The sequence below is a fragment of the Amblyomma maculatum genome, chromosome 7, assembly GCF_055883805.1.
Source record: "Amblyomma maculatum isolate TAMU_Amacu chromosome 7, ASM5588380v1, whole genome shotgun sequence".
NCBI classification, from domain to species: domain Eukaryota; kingdom Metazoa; phylum Arthropoda; class Arachnida; order Ixodida; family Ixodidae; genus Amblyomma; species Amblyomma maculatum.
This window is the reverse complement of record NC_139350.1, coordinates 109319171-109336173: the sequence shown is the minus strand read 5'-3', so window position 1 is coordinate 109336173 and position 17003 is coordinate 109319171. Positions and strand designations below refer to the sequence as shown.

Below are 17003 nucleotides of genomic sequence, written 5' to 3'. Positions count from 1 at the left end.
AAAAATGCTGCCATTCTCACCGATTCGAGGGCAGCGCTTCAGGCCCTTGCGCAGCCTAGCAAAGGACCTCGCCTACTGCAAGTATGCGCACGCAACTTCCAACGCCTCGCCGAATCCGGCTGCGATACAGTCCTACAATGGATCCCATCGCACTGTGGGATAGGGGGCAACGAACTTGCTGATGAGCTCGCTCGATCAGCCCACCACCCGTCCGTTCCCATGTGCGCGGACAACACTACATATGACTGTGCTCGTCTTGCAATCGCGCGCACACCATTTCCCACCACCCTGACCCTCGCATCGCCAGCGGCCACCCCTTCCGTGCAGTTAATACTCGCCTCTTCGCCCGGAGAGACTATGTTCTGCTGTTGCGCCTCCGCATCGGATGTGTTTGGACCGGTGTGCGCGCTAGCCGACTACGAGGAATGTCTCCCCTGTATGCGTCGTGCGGTGACGCAGAAACACTCGAACACGTTCTGTGTATGTGCCCTGTGTACTCGCAACCGCGACACCTCCTTCGGGAAGGTTACCGAAATCTTGGACTTCCCTGTGCTAACACATGTGAGATCCTTCACCCGTCTGGCCCTCCCCACAAAGTGCAAAGTGCCCTAAAAGTGCTCCTGTTATTCCTACGGGACAGTGGACTATAAGTGCAAAACTGTGAACACTTTCCATCTTCCCCTAGTGCGCAAATTATTGCCAGCAACTCTCACCAATTCAGTGTGCCACTCCCGCGCTATTCCCCGCATAGCACCAGTTCCATTTTTTTTTTATTATCATTATTCTGTTTGTGTTTTTTTTTTTTTCTTTAAGTCCTATAAGGCCTTTTTGCACAAGGACCTTCTCTCACTCCTGCGCGCAACCAACTGCCCGCAAATCGTCTAACTTTTATCTCTACCAATTTATGTAATGCCCACAGAATCTTTTTTTTTTTTCTGTGTGTGTGTGTTTATCATTATCAATTCCTCCGTTACATATTCCATAAGGTCCCATGCACCTTCTGCAAAGGCCCTATCTCCTCCATCTCAAATAATCCCCTCAGACTACTTTTTTTTTTTTTTCTCCCTCCACTTATTATTTTTTTTTTTTTGTGGTGTTTATTATCATCAATTCTTCCTTTATATATCCCATAAGGTCCCATCCACCCTCTGCAAAGGCCCTTCCTTCACAGCCTATCTGTTGCATTTCAACTAATGCCCTCAGACTACTTTTTTTTTCCCTCTCTTCTTTTTTTTTTTTTTCTTTTGTCTGTTTAGTATCATCAATTGCTCCGTTACATATTCCATAAGGTCCCATCCACCTTCTGCAAAGGCCCTATCTCCTCCATCTCAAATAATCCCCTCAGACTACTTTTTTTTTTTTTTCTCCCTCCACTTATTATTTTTTTTTTTGTGGTGTTTATTATCATCAATTCTTCCTTTATATATCCCATAAGGTCCCATCCACCCTCTGCAAAGGCCCTTCCTTCACAGCCTATCTGTTGCATTTCAACTAATGCCCTCAGACTACTTTTTTTTTCCCTCTCTTCTTTTTTTTTTTTTTCTTTTGTCTGTTTAGTATCATCAATTGCTCCGTTACATATTCCATAAGGTCCCATCCACCTTCTGCAAAGGCCCTATCTCCTGCATTTCAAATAATCCCCTCAGACTTTTTTTTTTTCTCCCTCTTCTTTTTTTTTTTTTGTGGTGTTTATTATCATCAATTCTTCCTTTATATATCCCATAAGGTCCCATGCAACCTCTGCAAAGGCCCTTCCTTCCCAGCCTATCTGTCGCATTTCAAATATGCCCTCAGACTACTTTTTTTTTATTATTATTATTATTTTTTATTATTATTATTATCTTATCTCCTCCTATATTATCCCACAAGGCTCTTTGCCCCTTCTGCAAGGCCCCACTCCTCCCACCGCGCGCATCCAACTGCTAGCATAAGCATCCATGACATTCCAAATCTCCCTATCAGATTTTCTTTTTTTTTTTTTTCCCTTTCTTTAAACCTCATAATTATCTCTACATATGTCATGAAGGCTTTCTCCTTTGCGCGGCACGTCCCCGCTTCAAAATCCACCAATCCTTGTTGTACGAGTGTTTGCCCTTCCATGTTTGGCATTTTTCTCCAGGGGTCCTCGACATTGACTACCAACGACAACGCTTTCGCTCCCCCTTCCTCTCCCCTCTTTCATTCCCCCTTACCCTCTACTCGGCCCCGTAGCGGTGTATCCCTGCAAGTACAGGAGACAGTTATAGGGCCGTGTAATCCCCCCCCCCCTTCTCTTCCCCCCTCAACAAGAATCTCATTATTATTATCTGTCACACAGAGCAAGTGTGACAGATACTGCGCCTTTTTCTTCCAGCGACAGTAGCGATGGTGTACCTACAAACTTGCTCTAGGCGGATAAAGTGCGACTAATTAACGCCGATAAGAGGCAAATGATAGAGGAGAGGAGGGATTCCCCTGATACTTAATATCCGAAATAGACTGCTGAAGGTCATTTCTTACTAAGCAAACCTGTGCATTCCACGAGGTTTGTCTATTTATGATCTGAATTATTACGTAACTAAACTCTCCTTAAGCGAACGACCTCGCATTACCGAAGTGCCTGCAACGGAGCAGCACCAAAACAGCCGCCGATGAGTTATAAAATCTGACTTTTGATGGTATAGCGAGGGGGAAAGCGCGAACGCAGTCCCCCACTACCAAAAATTGCATGCCCCATCTGCCCCAGTTTGGGGTAGTGGCAGGGGTCAGCACGAGCGTAGTGCAATGCCCGCACCTCTCCCTGGAGGCACCGCCTTGCTGATCACGGTAGCCTCGGCACCAGGTAAGTATGCTTGGACGACGTCTCTGCCGCGGAGGCAACCTACAGAGACACCGCCTTCTGCTCAAGTTACGACCGTTGGGAAATAAAAGAACGTGCCTCTCCCTGCTCCGTGTTGCTTGTCCACCCGGAGAATAACAAATGTTTTCTTGCGAACTCTCAAGCTGTTAATTCAAAACTATTTTGTAGAAGCCTACTGACCATTATATGTGCACAAAATAGGCTACAAACTCGCACAACACGCTGGCGTATGTCTCAGTGTTGCTAATAGACATGTTTAACGGGTGGTGGCGCCACCTCACCAGCCTTCCAACTTCTCGCATTCCTCTACTGCGGCAATGCACTGCAGCGTATTGAGCGATTGAGCGTGCAGAGTTCGTGCCCCCAAGCAGTTCGTACCGGAGAAAGTCCCAGCGATTCGCGCGTTTCCGGCAAGAAACCATTCCCGTGAGTCTCGCAAGTGGCGTCACGGACTCCGATCGCATTGTAGTAGTGTGCCACGGGACTATCACTTGACAAGGGTAACGTTGAACCTGCGTCACGGCTACAATCCTCGCCCTCTCAGCAGTTTTTTCTTTTTTTTTACTCTTTTCCGGGCTTTTTCTTTCGAACTTTTTTCCTTGTCTTTTTTTTTTGCGCACATTCTTTGTAGAGGTCCCGTATTCCTTCCCGATATTCCGCTAACCACGCCCTACCTCCATTTCCCTCTTCGTGCTAACATACATTAAGTGTCCTAGGATTTAACGTGCTTTCTATACCTGCCGTGTTTTTTTTTTTCTTTTTTTTTTTCAATTCATTTCACCACCTTTCTACCTGTTTCTTTTCAACGCACTGACCTGTTTGCTCATCCACGACCCTCGCCTTGCTTTACATAGCGCAAATATGAAAAAGTTAACCCTCACGGTCTGCGTAGGGTTGTTCAATATGAAAAGCAGCAAAGTTATGCCATTCATTAAGTTACCCGTTCCTCTGTCGTTTATGTGTCAAGTATACTTTTTTGTGTGTTTTATTGATTATAAATGTAACGTCCAAAAGTAATTTTCGCCTTTACTTGAGAAAATAAAACGAACCGTCTTTTTGAGCAAACTGATAGTTCCCTTTCATACTCGGAGACAGTGTACAAAGACTACGTGGGGAAAGCAGCGTCAGAAATCGAGCAGGCAACGCAGCTTGTGGAGGTGGCACGCATACGTGCTTACTTGTTTTTTGTTTTTCCTTATAAACCACTTGGCTTAGACGACAATTACTATTTCGAATGAAATTAGAGCATTCTGCGTCTCTCGTACTATACTAAACAGTACCCTAATTTCGGCAATTTAACAAAAAGCACATGCAAATCTTCGTGTATTTCGCTTCGCTCCGAATATAATTCCTATCAGTTTAAACAAATCTAATAAACCACGTGGCGTAGACGGCCCCCGCCGTGAGTGAGTGATGCAGTGGTAAGACGCGCCCGACTACTGTGCCGGAGTTCCCGGGTCCGAACCCGACCACGGCGGCTGCGTTTTTCGATGGAGGCAAAACGAAGTGGCGTCCGTGTGCTGGTGCGATGTCAGCGCACGTTAAAGATCCTCAGGTGGTCGAAATTACTCCGTAGCCCTCCACAACGGCTCCCCTTTCTCTCATTCCACTTTCACTCCCACCTTCCTCCCTTCCCTTACGGCGCGGTTCAGAGTCAGAGTATTCGCGAGAGTTCAGAGAGTTCGCAGACTGGAGTGGCTTGCTACGGAAAGCGGGTGCTTGGCGCCTCAGCAGAGTGGTTTTCGCCCCTTACGAGCAACTGCTGACTGCATTGCGGATGTTGTCAGCACCCTTGAAAACGCCCGCAACACCAGCCAAGTGGGATACCTCATCCTGCTCGACATCAGAAGCGCCTTCGATTGTCTTCCTCACTGGGCAGTGATCGACGCGCTAAAAAACATTGGTGCCACCGGCCGCCTCCTGAACTTCGTCAGTGCGTTCCTCAGCGAGCGAACACTCTCCGTGAAGGTGGGCAACACCTGTAGTGCCCCCCGTCCAGTGCCATGCGGTGTCCCTCAGGGAAGTGTGCTGAGCCCTTTCCTATTCAACATCGTGCTGGCCCAACTACCCTTGTGTCTCCCCCGTGCTGAGCGCGAGTTTGCGCGTGTGTGTGTATATGCGGACGATGTTGCCCTGTTCGCCTCATCAACAACCCGCAGCAACGCCTCATCGCTTCGCGACCTTCAGCGTGCGCTCGATGCTGTCACCGCGTTTATTCGCAGTGTCGGCCTCGCAGTGTCGGCCGAAAAAACTGAAGCCCTGCTCTACCATCCCCGTGGTGCTGCAGCCCGCAACAAAACACGCCCTCTTCGCCTGGACGGAACCCCCCTGCCTTGGCGCACAACGGTTGTTTACCTCGGCCTCAAAATTGATGCCCGCATCACCTGGCGCCTTGCGGTGGATAAAGTGTGCGCAGACACCAAGCGCATAGGTAAACTAGCGCTTCGTCTCCTTGCCAAAGGTGAAGGAGCCTCTCCCCCGCTCTGTGCAAGAATCCATGAAGCGATCGCCTCAGCCAGAGCATTGTATGCCCTTCCCCTGCTCAGCCTCAGCCCACTCCAATGGAAAAGGCTGGACACATGCCATAGGAACGCCATACGACACATATATGGTCTCCCCAACGGATCTCAGGTGGCAGCGACCTATGCAGAAACCCGCAACATCCCCCTCTCACTAAGAGCACTCAAAACTGCCCTCAACCACATCGAGCGGCTTCACCGAGCACAAGATGGCTCTGAACTTCTTCGCAGAATTTCAGCCAAACCTAACACACGCATCGGTCGTGTCATGTGCCTCTTCCGTGAGATACTGGGCCCCTCTCCACCGCCCCTTGCTGCTCCACAACCCCCACATGAAATCTGCCCGCCCCGCATCTATCAGGGTCTCCCAGGGGTGAAGAGCAAACGAAACACGCCCGTATGCGCCCTTCAGCAAGAGGCCGCATCCAAAATTCACACGGATTTTCGTCACCGAACCCTCATCTTTACTGATGGGTCAGTCCGTCAGCAAGAAAAATCCGCAGCTGCCGCATGTGTGATTCCCGACTTGGACACCTCTAAATTATGCAGGCTACACTTCCCTTCCTCGTCACAAACAGCTGAGATAGCTGCACTCAATCTGGCAGCCACCCTGCTCCTGGAAAGCCCTGAAATTAAAAATGCTGCCATTCTCACCGATTCGAGGGCAGCGCTTCAGGCCCTTGCGCAGCCTAGCAAAGGACCTCGCCTACTGCAAGTATGCGCACGCAACTTCCAACGCCTCGCCGAATCCGGCTGCGATACAGTCCTACAATGGATCCCATCGCACTGTGGGATAGGGGGCAACGAACTTGCTGATGAGCTCGCTCGATCAGCCCACCACCCGTCCGTTCCCATGTGCGCGGACAACACTACATATGACTGTGCTCGTCTTGCAATCGCGCGACACACCATTTCCCACCACCCTGACCCTCGCATCGCCAGCGGCCACCCCTTCCGTGCAGTTAATACTCGCCTCTTCGCCCGGAGAGACTATGTTCTGCTGTTGCGCCTCCGCATCGGATGTGTTTGGACCGGTGTGCGCGCTAGCCGACTACGAGGAATGTCTCCCCTGTATGCGTCGTGCGGTGACGCAGAAACACTCGAACACGTTCTGTGTATGTGCCCTGTGTACTCGCAACCGCGACACCTCCTTCGGGAAGGTTACCGAAATCTTGGACTTCCCTGTGCTAACACATGTGAGATCCTTCACCCGTCTGGCCCTCCCCACAAAGTGCAAAGTGCCCTAAAAGTGCTCCTGTTATTCCTACGGGACAGTGGACTATAAGTGCAAAACTGTGAACACTTTCCATCTTCCCCTAGTGCGCAAATTATTGCCAGCAACTCTCACCAATTCAGTGTGCCACTCCCGCGCTATTCCCCGCATAGCACCAGTTCCATTTTTTTTTTTTATTATCATTATTCTGTTTGTGTTTTTTTTTTTTTCTTTAAGTCCTATAAGGCCTTTTTGCACAAGGACCTTCTCTCACTCCTGCGCGCAACCAACTGCCCGCAAATCGTCTAACTTTTATCTCTACCAATTTATGTAATGCCCACAGAATCTTTTTTTTTTTTTTCTGTGTGTGTGTGTTTATCATTATCAATTCCTCCGTTACATATTCCATAAGGTCCCATGCACCTTCTGCAAAGGCCCTATCTCCTCCATCTCAAATAATCCCCTCAGACTACTTTTTTTTTTTTTTCTCCCTCCACTTATTATTTTTTTTTTTTTTTTTGGTGTTTATTATCATCAATTCTTCCTTTATATATCCCATAAGGTCCCATCCACCCTCTGCAAAGGCCCTTCCTTCACAGCCTATCTGTTGCATTTCAACTAATGCCCTCAGACTACTTTTTTTTTCCCTCTCTTCTTTTTTTTTTTTTCTTTTGTCTGTTTAGTATCATCAATTGCTCCGTTACATATTCCATAAGGTCCCATCCACCTTCTGCAAAGGCCCTATCTCCTCCATCTCAAATAATCCCCTCAGACTACTTTTTTTTTTTTTCTCCCTCCACTTATTATTTTTTTTTTTTTTGTGGTGTTTATTATCATCAATTCTTCCTTTATATATCCCATAAGGTCCCATCCACCCTCTGCAAAGGCCCTTCCTTCACAGCCTATCTGTTGCATTTCAACTAATGCCCTCAGACTACTTTTTTTTTCCCTCTCTTCTTTTTTTTTTTTTCTTTTGTCTGTTTAGTATCATCAATTGCTCCGTTACATATTCCATAAGGTCCCATCCACCTTCTGCAAAGGCCCTATCTCCTGCATTTCAAATAATCCCCTCAGACTTTTTTTTTTTCTCCCTCTTCTTTTTTTTTTTTTTGTGGTGTTTATTATCATCAATTCTTCCTTTATATATCCCATAAGGTCCCATGCAACCTCTGCAAAGGCCCTTCCTTCCCAGCCTATCTGTCGCATTTCAAATATGCCCTCAGACTACTTTTTTTTTATTATTATTATTATTTTTTATTATTATTATTATCTTATCTCCTCCTATATTATCCCACAAGGCTCTTTGCCCCTTCTGCAAGGCCCCACTCCTCCCACCGCGCGCATCCAACTGCTAGCATAAGCATCCATGACATTCCAAATCTCCCTATCAGATTTTCTTTTTTTTTTTTTTCCCTTTCTTTAAACCTCATAATTATCTCTACATATGTCATGAAGGCTTTCTCCTTTGCGCGGCACGTCCCCGCTTCAAAATCCACCAATCCTTGTTGTACGAGTGTTTGCCCTTCCATGTTTGGCATTTTTCTCCAGGGGTCCTCGACATTGACTACCAACGACAACGCTTTCGCTCCCCCTTCCTCTCCCCTCTTTCATTCCCCCTTACCCTCTACTCGGCCCCGTAGCGGTGTATCCCTGCAAGTACAGGAGACAGTTATAGGGCCGTGTAATCCCCCCCCCCCCCCCTTCTCTTCCCCCCTCAACAAGAATCTCATTATTATTATCTGTCACACAGAGCAAGTGTGACAGATACTGCGCCTTTTTCTTCCAGCGACAGTAGCGATGGTGTACCTACAAACTTGCTCTAGGCGGATAAAGTGCGACTAATTAACGCCGATAAGAGGCAAATGATAGAGGAGAGGAGGGATTCCCCTGATACTTAATATCCGAAATAGACTGCTGAAGGTCATTTCTTACTAAGCAAACCTGTGCATTCCACGAGGTTTGTCTATTTATGATCTGAATTATTACGTAACTAAACTCTCCTTAAGCGAACGACCTCGCATTACCGAAGTGCCTGCAACGGAGCAGCACCAAAACAGCCGCCGATGAGTTATAAAATCTGACTTTTGATGGTATAGCGAGGGGGAAAGCGCGAACGCAGTCCCCCACTACCAAAAATTGCATGCCCCATCTGCCCCAGTTTGGGGTAGTGGCAGGGGTCAGCACGAGCGTAGTGCAATGCCCGCACCTCTCCCTGGAGGCACCGCCTTGCTGATCACGGTAGCCTCGGCACCAGGTAAGTATGCTTGGACGACGTCTCTGCCGCGGAGGCAACCTACAGAGACACCGCCTTCTGCTCAAGTTACGACCGTTGGGAAATAAAAGAACGTGCCTCTCCCTGCTCCGTGTTGCTTGTCCACCCGGAGAATAACAAATGTTTTCTTGCGAACTCTCAAGCTGTTAATTCAAAACTATTTTGTAGAAGCCTACTGACCATTATATGTGCACAAAATAGGCTACAAACTCGCACAACACGCTGGCGTATGTCTCAGTGTTGCTAATAGACATGTTTAACGGGTGGTGGCGCCACCTCACCAGCCTTCCAACTTCTCGCATTCCTCTACTGCGGCAATGCACTGCAGCGTATTGAGCGATTGAGCGTGCAGAGTTCGTGCCCCCAAGCAGTTCGTACCGGAGAAAGTCCCAGCGATTCGCGCGTTTCCGGCAAGAAACCATTCCCGTGAGTCTCGCAAGTGGCGTCACGGACTCCGATCGCATTGTAGTAGTGTGCCACGGGACTATCACTTGACAAGGGTAACGTTGAACCTGCGTCACGGCTACAATCCTCGCCCTCTCAGCAGTTTTTTCTTTTTTTTACTCTTTTCCGGGCTTTTTCTTTCGAACTTTTTTCCTTGTCTTTTTTTTTTGCGCACGTTCTTTGTAGAGGTCCCGTATTCCTTCCCGATATTCCGCTAACCACGCCCTACCTCCATTTCCCTCTTCGTGCTAACATACATTAAGTGTCCTAGGATTTAACGTGCTTTCTATACCTGCCGTGTTTTTTTTTTTCTTTTTTTTTTTTTCAATTCATTTCACCACCTTTCTACCTGTTTCTTTTCAACGCACTGACCTGTTTGCTCATCCACGACCCTCGCCTTGCTTTACATAGCGCAAATATGAAAAAGTTAACCCTCACGGTCTGCGTAGGGTTGTTCAATATGAAAAGCAGCAAAGTTATGCCATTCATTAAGTTACCCGTTCCTCTGTCGTTTATGTGTCAAGTATACTTTTTTGTGTGTTTTATTGATTATAAATGTAACGTCCAAAAGTAATTTTCGCCTTTACTTGAGAAAATAAAACGAACCGTCTTTTTGAGCAAACTGATAGTTCCCTTTCATACTCGGAGACAGTGTACAAAGACTACGTGGGGAAAGCAGCGTCAGAAATCGAGCAGGCAACGCAGCTTGTGGAGGTGGCACGCATACGTGCTTACTTGTTTTTTGTTTTTCCTTATAAACCACTTGGCTTAGACGACAATTACTATTTCGAATGAAATTAGAGCATTCTGCGTCTCTCGTACTATACTAAACAGTACCCTAATTTCGGCAATTTAACAAAAAGCACATGCAAATCTTCGTGTATTTCGCTTCGCTCCGAATATAATTCCTATCAGTTTAAACAAATCTAATAAACCACGTGGCGTAGACGGCCCCCGCCGTGAGTGAGTGATGCAGTGGTAAGACGCGCCCGACTACTGTGCCGGAGTTCCCGGGTCCGAACCCGACCACGGCGGCTGCGTTTTTCGATGGAGGCAAAACGAAGTGGCGTCCGTGTGCTGGTGCGATGTCAGCGCACGTTAAAGATCCTCAGGTGGTCGAAATTACTCCGTAGCCCTCCACAACGGCTCCCCTTTCTCTCATTCCACTTTCACTCCCACCTTCCTCCCTTCCCTTACGGCGCGGTTCAGAGTCAGAGTATTCGCGAGAGTTCAGAGAGTTCGCAGACTGGAGTGGCTTGCTACGGAAAGCGGGTGCTTGGCGCCTCAGCAGAGTGGTTTTCGCCCCTTACGAGCAACTGCTGACTGCATTGCGGATGTTGTCAGCACCCTTGAAAACGCCCGCAACACCAGCCAAGTGGGATACCTCATCCTGCTCGACATCAGAAGCGCCTTCGATTGTCTTCCTCACTGGGCAGTGATCGACGCGCTAAAAAACATTGGTGCCACCGGCCGCCTCCTGAACTTCGTCAGTGCGTTCCTCAGCGAGCGAACACTCTCCGTGAAGGTGGGCAACACCTGTAGTGCCCCCCGTCCAGTGCCATGCGGTGTCCCTCAGGGAAGTGTGCTGAGCCCTTTCCTATTCAACATCGTGCTGGCCCAACTACCCTTGTGTCTCCCCCGTGCTGAGCGCGAGTTTGCGCGTGTGTGTGTATATGCGGACGATGTTGCCCTGTTCGCCTCATCAACAACCCGCAGCAACGCCTCATCGCTTCGCGACCTTCAGCGTGCGCTCGATGCTGTCACCGCGTTTATTCGCAGTGTCGGCCTCGCAGTGTCGGCCGAAAAAACTGAAGCCCTGCTCTACCATCCCCGTGGTGCTGCAGCCCGCAACAAAACACGCCCTCTTCGCCTGGACGGAACCCCCCTGCCTTGGCGCACAACGGTTGTTTACCTCGGCCTCAAAATTGATGCCCGCATCACCTGGCGCCTTGCGGTGGATAAAGTGTGCGCAGACACCAAGCGCATAGGTAAACTAGCGCTTCGTCTCCTTGCCAAAGGTGAAGGAGCCTCTCCCCCGCTCTGTGCAAGAATCCATGAAGCGATCGCCTCAGCCAGAGCATTGTATGCCCTTCCCCTGCTCAGCCTCAGCCCACTCCAATGGAAAAGGCTGGACACATGCCATAGGAACGCCATACGACACATATATGGTCTCCCCAACGGATCTCAGGTGGCAGCGACCTATGCAGAAACCCGCAACATCCCCCTCTCACTAAGAGCACTCAAAACTGCCCTCAACCACATCGAGCGGCTTCACCGAGCACAAGATGGCTCTGAACTTCTTCGCAGAATTTCAGCCAAACCTAACACACGCATCGGTCGTGTCATGTGCCTCTTCCGTGAGATACTGGGCCCCTCTCCACCGCCCCTTGCTGCTCCACAACCCCCACATGAAATCTGCCCGCCCCGCATCTATCAGGGTCTCCCAGGGGTGAAGAGCAAACGAAACACGCCCGTATGCGCCCTTCAGCAAGAGGCCGCATCCAAAATTCACACGGATTTTCGTCACCGAACCCTCATCTTTACTGATGGGTCAGTCCGTCAGCAAGAAAAATCCGCAGCTGCCGCATGTGTGATTCCCGACTTGGACACCTCTAAATTATGCAGGCTACACTTCCCTTCCTCGTCACAAACAGCTGAGATAGCTGCACTCAATCTGGCAGCCACCCTGCTCCTGGAAAGCCCTGAAATTAAAAATGCTGCCATTCTCACCGATTCGAGGGCAGCGCTTCAGGCCCTTGCGCAGCCTAGCAAAGGACCTCGCCTACTGCAAGTATGCGCACGCAACTTCCAACGCCTCGCCGAATCCGGCTGCGATACAGTCCTACAATGGATCCCATCGCACTGTGGGATAGGGGGCAACGAACTTGCTGATGAGCTCGCTCGATCAGCCCACCACCCGTCCGTTCCCATGTGCGCGGACAACACTACATATGACTGTGCTCGTCTTGCAATCGCGCGACACACCATTTCCCACCACCCTGACCCTCGCATCGCCAGCGGCCACCCCTTCCGTGCAGTTAATACTCGCCTCTTCGCCCGGAGAGACTATGTTCTGCTGTTGCGCCTCCGCATCGGATGTGTTTGGACCGGTGTGCGCGCTAGCCGACTACGAGGAATGTCTCCCCTGTATGCGTCGTGCGGTGACGCAGAAACACTCGAACACGTTCTGTGTATGTGCCCTGTGTACTCGCAACCGCGACACCTCCTTCGGGAAGGTTACCGAAATCTTGGACTTCCCTGTGCTAACACATGTGAGATCCTTCACCCGTCTGGCCCTCCCCACAAAGTGCAAAGTGCCCTAAAAGTGCTCCTGTTATTCCTACGGGACAGTGGACTATAAGTGCAAAACTGTGAACACTTTCCATCTTCCCCTAGTGCGCAAATTATTGCCAGCAACTCTCACCAATTCAGTGTGCCACTCCCGCGCTATTCCCCGCATAGCACCAGTTCCATTTTTTTTTTTTTATTATCATTATTCTGTTTGTGTTTTTTTTTTTCTTTAAGTCCTATAAGGCCTTTTTGCACAAGGACCTTCTCTCACTCCTGCGCGCAACCAACTGCCCGCAAATCGTCTAACTTTTATCTCTACCAATTTATGTAATGCCCACAGAATCTTTTTTTTTTTTTCTGTGTGTGTGTGTTTATCATTATCAATTCCTCCGTTACATATTCCATAAGGTCCCATGCACCTTCTGCAAAGGCCCTATCTCCTCCATCTCAAATAATCCCCTCAGACTACTTTTTTTTTTTTTTCTCCCTCCACTTATTATTTTTTTTTTTTTGTGGTGTTTATTATCATCAATTCTTCCTTTATATATCCCATAAGGTCCCATCCACCCTCTGCAAAGGCCCTTCCTTCACAGCCTATCTGTTGCATTTCAACTAATGCCCTCAGACTACTTTTTTTTTCCCTCTCTTCTTTTTTTTTTTTTTCTTTTGTCTGTTTAGTATCATCAATTGCTCCGTTACATATTCCATAAGGTCCCATCCACCTTCTGCAAAGGCCCTATCTCCTCCATCTCAAATAATCCCCTCAGACTACTTTTTTTTTTTTTTTCTCCCTCCACTTATTATTTTTTTTTTTTTTGTGGTGTTTATTATCATCAATTCTTCCTTTATATATCCCATAAGGTCCCATCCACCCTCTGCAAAGGCCCTTCCTTCACAGCCTATCTGTTGCATTTCAACTAATGCCCTCAGACTACTTTTTTTTTCCCTCTCTTCTTTTTTTTTTTTTTCTTTTGTCTGTTTAGTATCATCAATTGCTCCGTTACATATTCCATAAGGTCCCATCCACCTTCTGCAAAGGCCCTATCTCCTGCATTTCAAATAATCCCCTCAGACTTTTTTTTTTTCTCCCTCTTCTTTTTTTTTTTTTTTTTGTGGTGTTTATTATCATCAATTCTTCCTTTATATATCCCATAAGGTCCCATGCAACCTCTGCAAAGGCCCTTCCTTCCCAGCCTATCTGTCGCATTTCAAATATGCCCTCAGACTACTTTTTTTTTATTATTATTATTATTTTTTATTATTATTATTATCTTATCTCCTCCTATATTATCCCACAAGGCTCTTTGCCCCTTCTGCAAGGCCCCACTCCTCCCACCGCGCGCATCCAACTGCTAGCATAAGCATCCATGACATTCCAAATCTCCCTATCAGATTTTCTTTTTTTTTTTTTTCCCTTTCTTTAAACCTCATAATTATCTCTACATATGTCATGAAGGCTTTCTCCTTTGCGCGGCACGTCCCCGCTTCAAAATCCACCAATCCTTGTTGTACGAGTGTTTGCCCTTCCATGTTTGGCATTTTTCTCCAGGGGTCCTCGACATTGACTACCAACGACAACGCTTTCGCTCCCCCTTCCTCTCCCCTCTTTCATTCCCCCTTACCCTCTACTCGGCCCCGTAGCGGTGTATCCCTGCAAGTACAGGAGACAGTTATAGGGCCGTGTAATCCCCCCCCTTCTCTTCCCCCCTCAACAAGAATCTCATTATTATTATCTGTCACACAGAGCAAGTGTGACAGATACTGCGCCTTTTTCTTCCAGCGACAGTAGCGATGGTGTACCTACAAACTTGCTCTAGGCGGATAAAGTGCGACTAATTAACGCCGATAAGAGGCAAATGATAGAGGAGAGGAGGGATTCCCCTGATACTTAATATCCGAAATAGACTGCTGAAGGTCATTTCTTACTAAGCAAACCTGTGCATTCCACGAGGTTTGTCTATTTATGATCTGAATTATTACGTAACTAAACTCTCCTTAAGCGAACGACCTCGCATTACCGAAGTGCCTGCAACGGAGCAGCACCAAAACAGCCGCCGATGAGTTATAAAATCTGACTTTTGATGGTATAGCGAGGGGGAAAGCGCGAACGCAGTCCCCCACTACCAAAAATTGCATGCCCCATCTGCCCCAGTTTGGGGTAGTGGCAGGGGTCAGCACGAGCGTAGTGCAATGCCCGCACCTCTCCCTGGAGGCACCGCCTTGCTGATCACGGTAGCCTCGGCACCAGGTAAGTATGCTTGGACGACGTCTCTGCCGCGGAGGCAACCTACAGAGACACCGCCTTCTGCTCAAGTTACGACCGTTGGGAAATAAAAGAACGTGCCTCTCCCTGCTCCGTGTTGCTTGTCCACCCGGAGAATAACAAATGTTTTCTTGCGAACTCTCAAGCTGTTAATTCAAAACTATTTTGTAGAAGCCTACTGACCATTATATGTGCACAAAATAGGCTACAAACTCGCACAACACGCTGGCGTATGTCTCAGTGTTGCTAATAGACATGTTTAACGGGTGGTGGCGCCACCTCACCAGCCTTCCAACTTCTCGCATTCCTCTACTGCGGCAATGCACTGCAGCGTATTGAGCGATTGAGCGTGCAGAGTTCGTGCCCCCAAGCAGTTCGTACCGGAGAAAGTCCCAGCGATTCGCGCGTTTCCGGCAAGAAACCATTCCCGTGAGTCTCGCAAGTGGCGTCACGGACTCCGATCGCATTGTAGTAGTGTGCCACGGGACTATCACTTGACAAGGGTAACGTTGAACCTGCGTCACGGCTACAATCCTCGCCCTCTCAGCAGTTTTTTCTTTTTTTTACTCTTTTCCGGGCTTTTTCTTTCGAACTTTTTTCCTTGTCTTTTTTTTTGCGCACGTTCTTTGTAGAGGTCCCGTATTCCTTCCCGATATTCCGCTAACCACGCCCTACCTCCATTTCCCTCTTCGTGCTAACATACATTAAGTGTCCTAGGATTTAACGTGCTTTCTATACCTGCCGTGTTTTTTTTTTTCTTTTTTTTTTTTTCAATTCATTTCACCACCTTTCTACCTGTTTCTTTTCAACGCACTGACCTGTTTGCTCATCCACGACCCTCGCCTTGCTTTACATAGCGCAAATATGAAAAAGTTAACCCTCACGGTCTGCGTAGGGTTGTTCAATATGAAAAGCAGCAAAGTTATGCCATTCATTAAGTTACCCGTTCCTCTGTCGTTTATGTGTCAAGTATACTTTTTTGTGTGTTTTATTGATTATAAATGTAACGTCCAAAAGTAATTTTCGCCTTTACTTGAGAAAATAAAACGAACCGTCTTTTTGAGCAAACTGATAGTTCCCTTTCATACTCGGAGACAGTGTACAAAGACTACGTGGGGAAAGCAGCGTCAGAAATCGAGCAGGCAACGCAGCTTGTGGAGGTGGCACGCATACGTGCTTACTTGTTTTTTGTTTTTCCTTATAAACCACTTGGCTTAGACGACAATTACTATTTCGAATGAAATTAGAGCATTCTGCGTCTCTCGTACTATACTAAACAGTACCCTAATTTCGGCAATTTAACAAAAAGCACATGCAAATCTGCGTGTATTTCGCTTCGCTCCGAATATAATTCCTATCAGTTTAAACAAATCTAATAAACCACGTGGCGTAGACGGCCCCCGCCGTGAGTGAGTGATGCAGTGGTAAGACGCGCCCGACTACTGTGCCGGAGTTCCCGGGTCCGAACCCGACCACGGCGGCTGCGTTTTTCGATGGAGGCAAAACGAAGTGGCGTCCGTGTGCTGGTGCGATGTCAGCGCACGTTAAAGATCCTCAGGTGGTCGAAATTACTCCGTAGCCCTCCACAACGGCTCCCCTTTCTCTCATTCCACTTTCACTCCCACCTTCCTCCCTTCCCTTACGGCGCGGTTCAGAGTCAGAGTATTCGCGAGAGTTCAGAGAGTTCGCAGACTGGAGTGGCTTGCTACGGAAAGCGGGTGCTTGGCGCCTCAGCAGAGTGGTTTTCGCCCCTTACGAGCAACTGCTGACTGCATTGCGGATGTTGTCAGCACCCTTGAAAACGCCCGCAACACCAGCCAAGTGGGATACCTCATCCTGCTCGACATCAGAAGCGCCTTCGATTGTCTTCCTCACTGGGCAGTGATCGACGCGCTAAAAAACATTGGTGCCACCGGCCGCCTCCTGAACTTCGTCAGTGCGTTCCTCAGCGAGCGAACACTCTCCGTGAAGGTGGGCAACACCTGTAGTGCCCCCCGTCCAGTGCCATGCGGTGTCCCTCAGGGAAGTGTGCTGAGCCCTTTCCTATTCAACATCGTGCTGGCCCAACTACCCTTGTGTCTCCCCCGTGCTGAGCGCGAGTTTGCGCGTGTGTGTGTATATGCGGACGATGTTGCCCTGTTCGCCTCATCAACAACCCGCAG

At 48.3% G+C, this 17003-nt stretch overlaps 3 non-coding genes across 3 annotated transcripts; all 3 read right to left on the bottom strand.

Moving 5' to 3' along the window:
* Positions 1-2665: 2665 nt before the first annotated feature.
* Positions 2666-2829, bottom strand: LOC146184395 (U1 spliceosomal RNA). Its single transcript, XR_014709028.1, has one exon. It is a non-coding gene; the product is annotated as a U1 spliceosomal RNA (small nuclear RNA).
* Positions 2830-8669: 5840 nt separating this feature from the next.
* Positions 8670-8833, bottom strand: LOC146184394 (U1 spliceosomal RNA). Its single transcript, XR_014709027.1, has one exon. It is a non-coding gene; the product is annotated as a U1 spliceosomal RNA (small nuclear RNA).
* Positions 8834-14670: 5837 nt separating this feature from the next.
* On the bottom strand, positions 14671-14834 carry LOC146184393 (U1 spliceosomal RNA). Its single transcript, XR_014709026.1, has one exon. It is a non-coding gene; the product is annotated as a U1 spliceosomal RNA (small nuclear RNA).
* Between the last annotated feature and the right edge of the window lie 2169 nt (positions 14835-17003).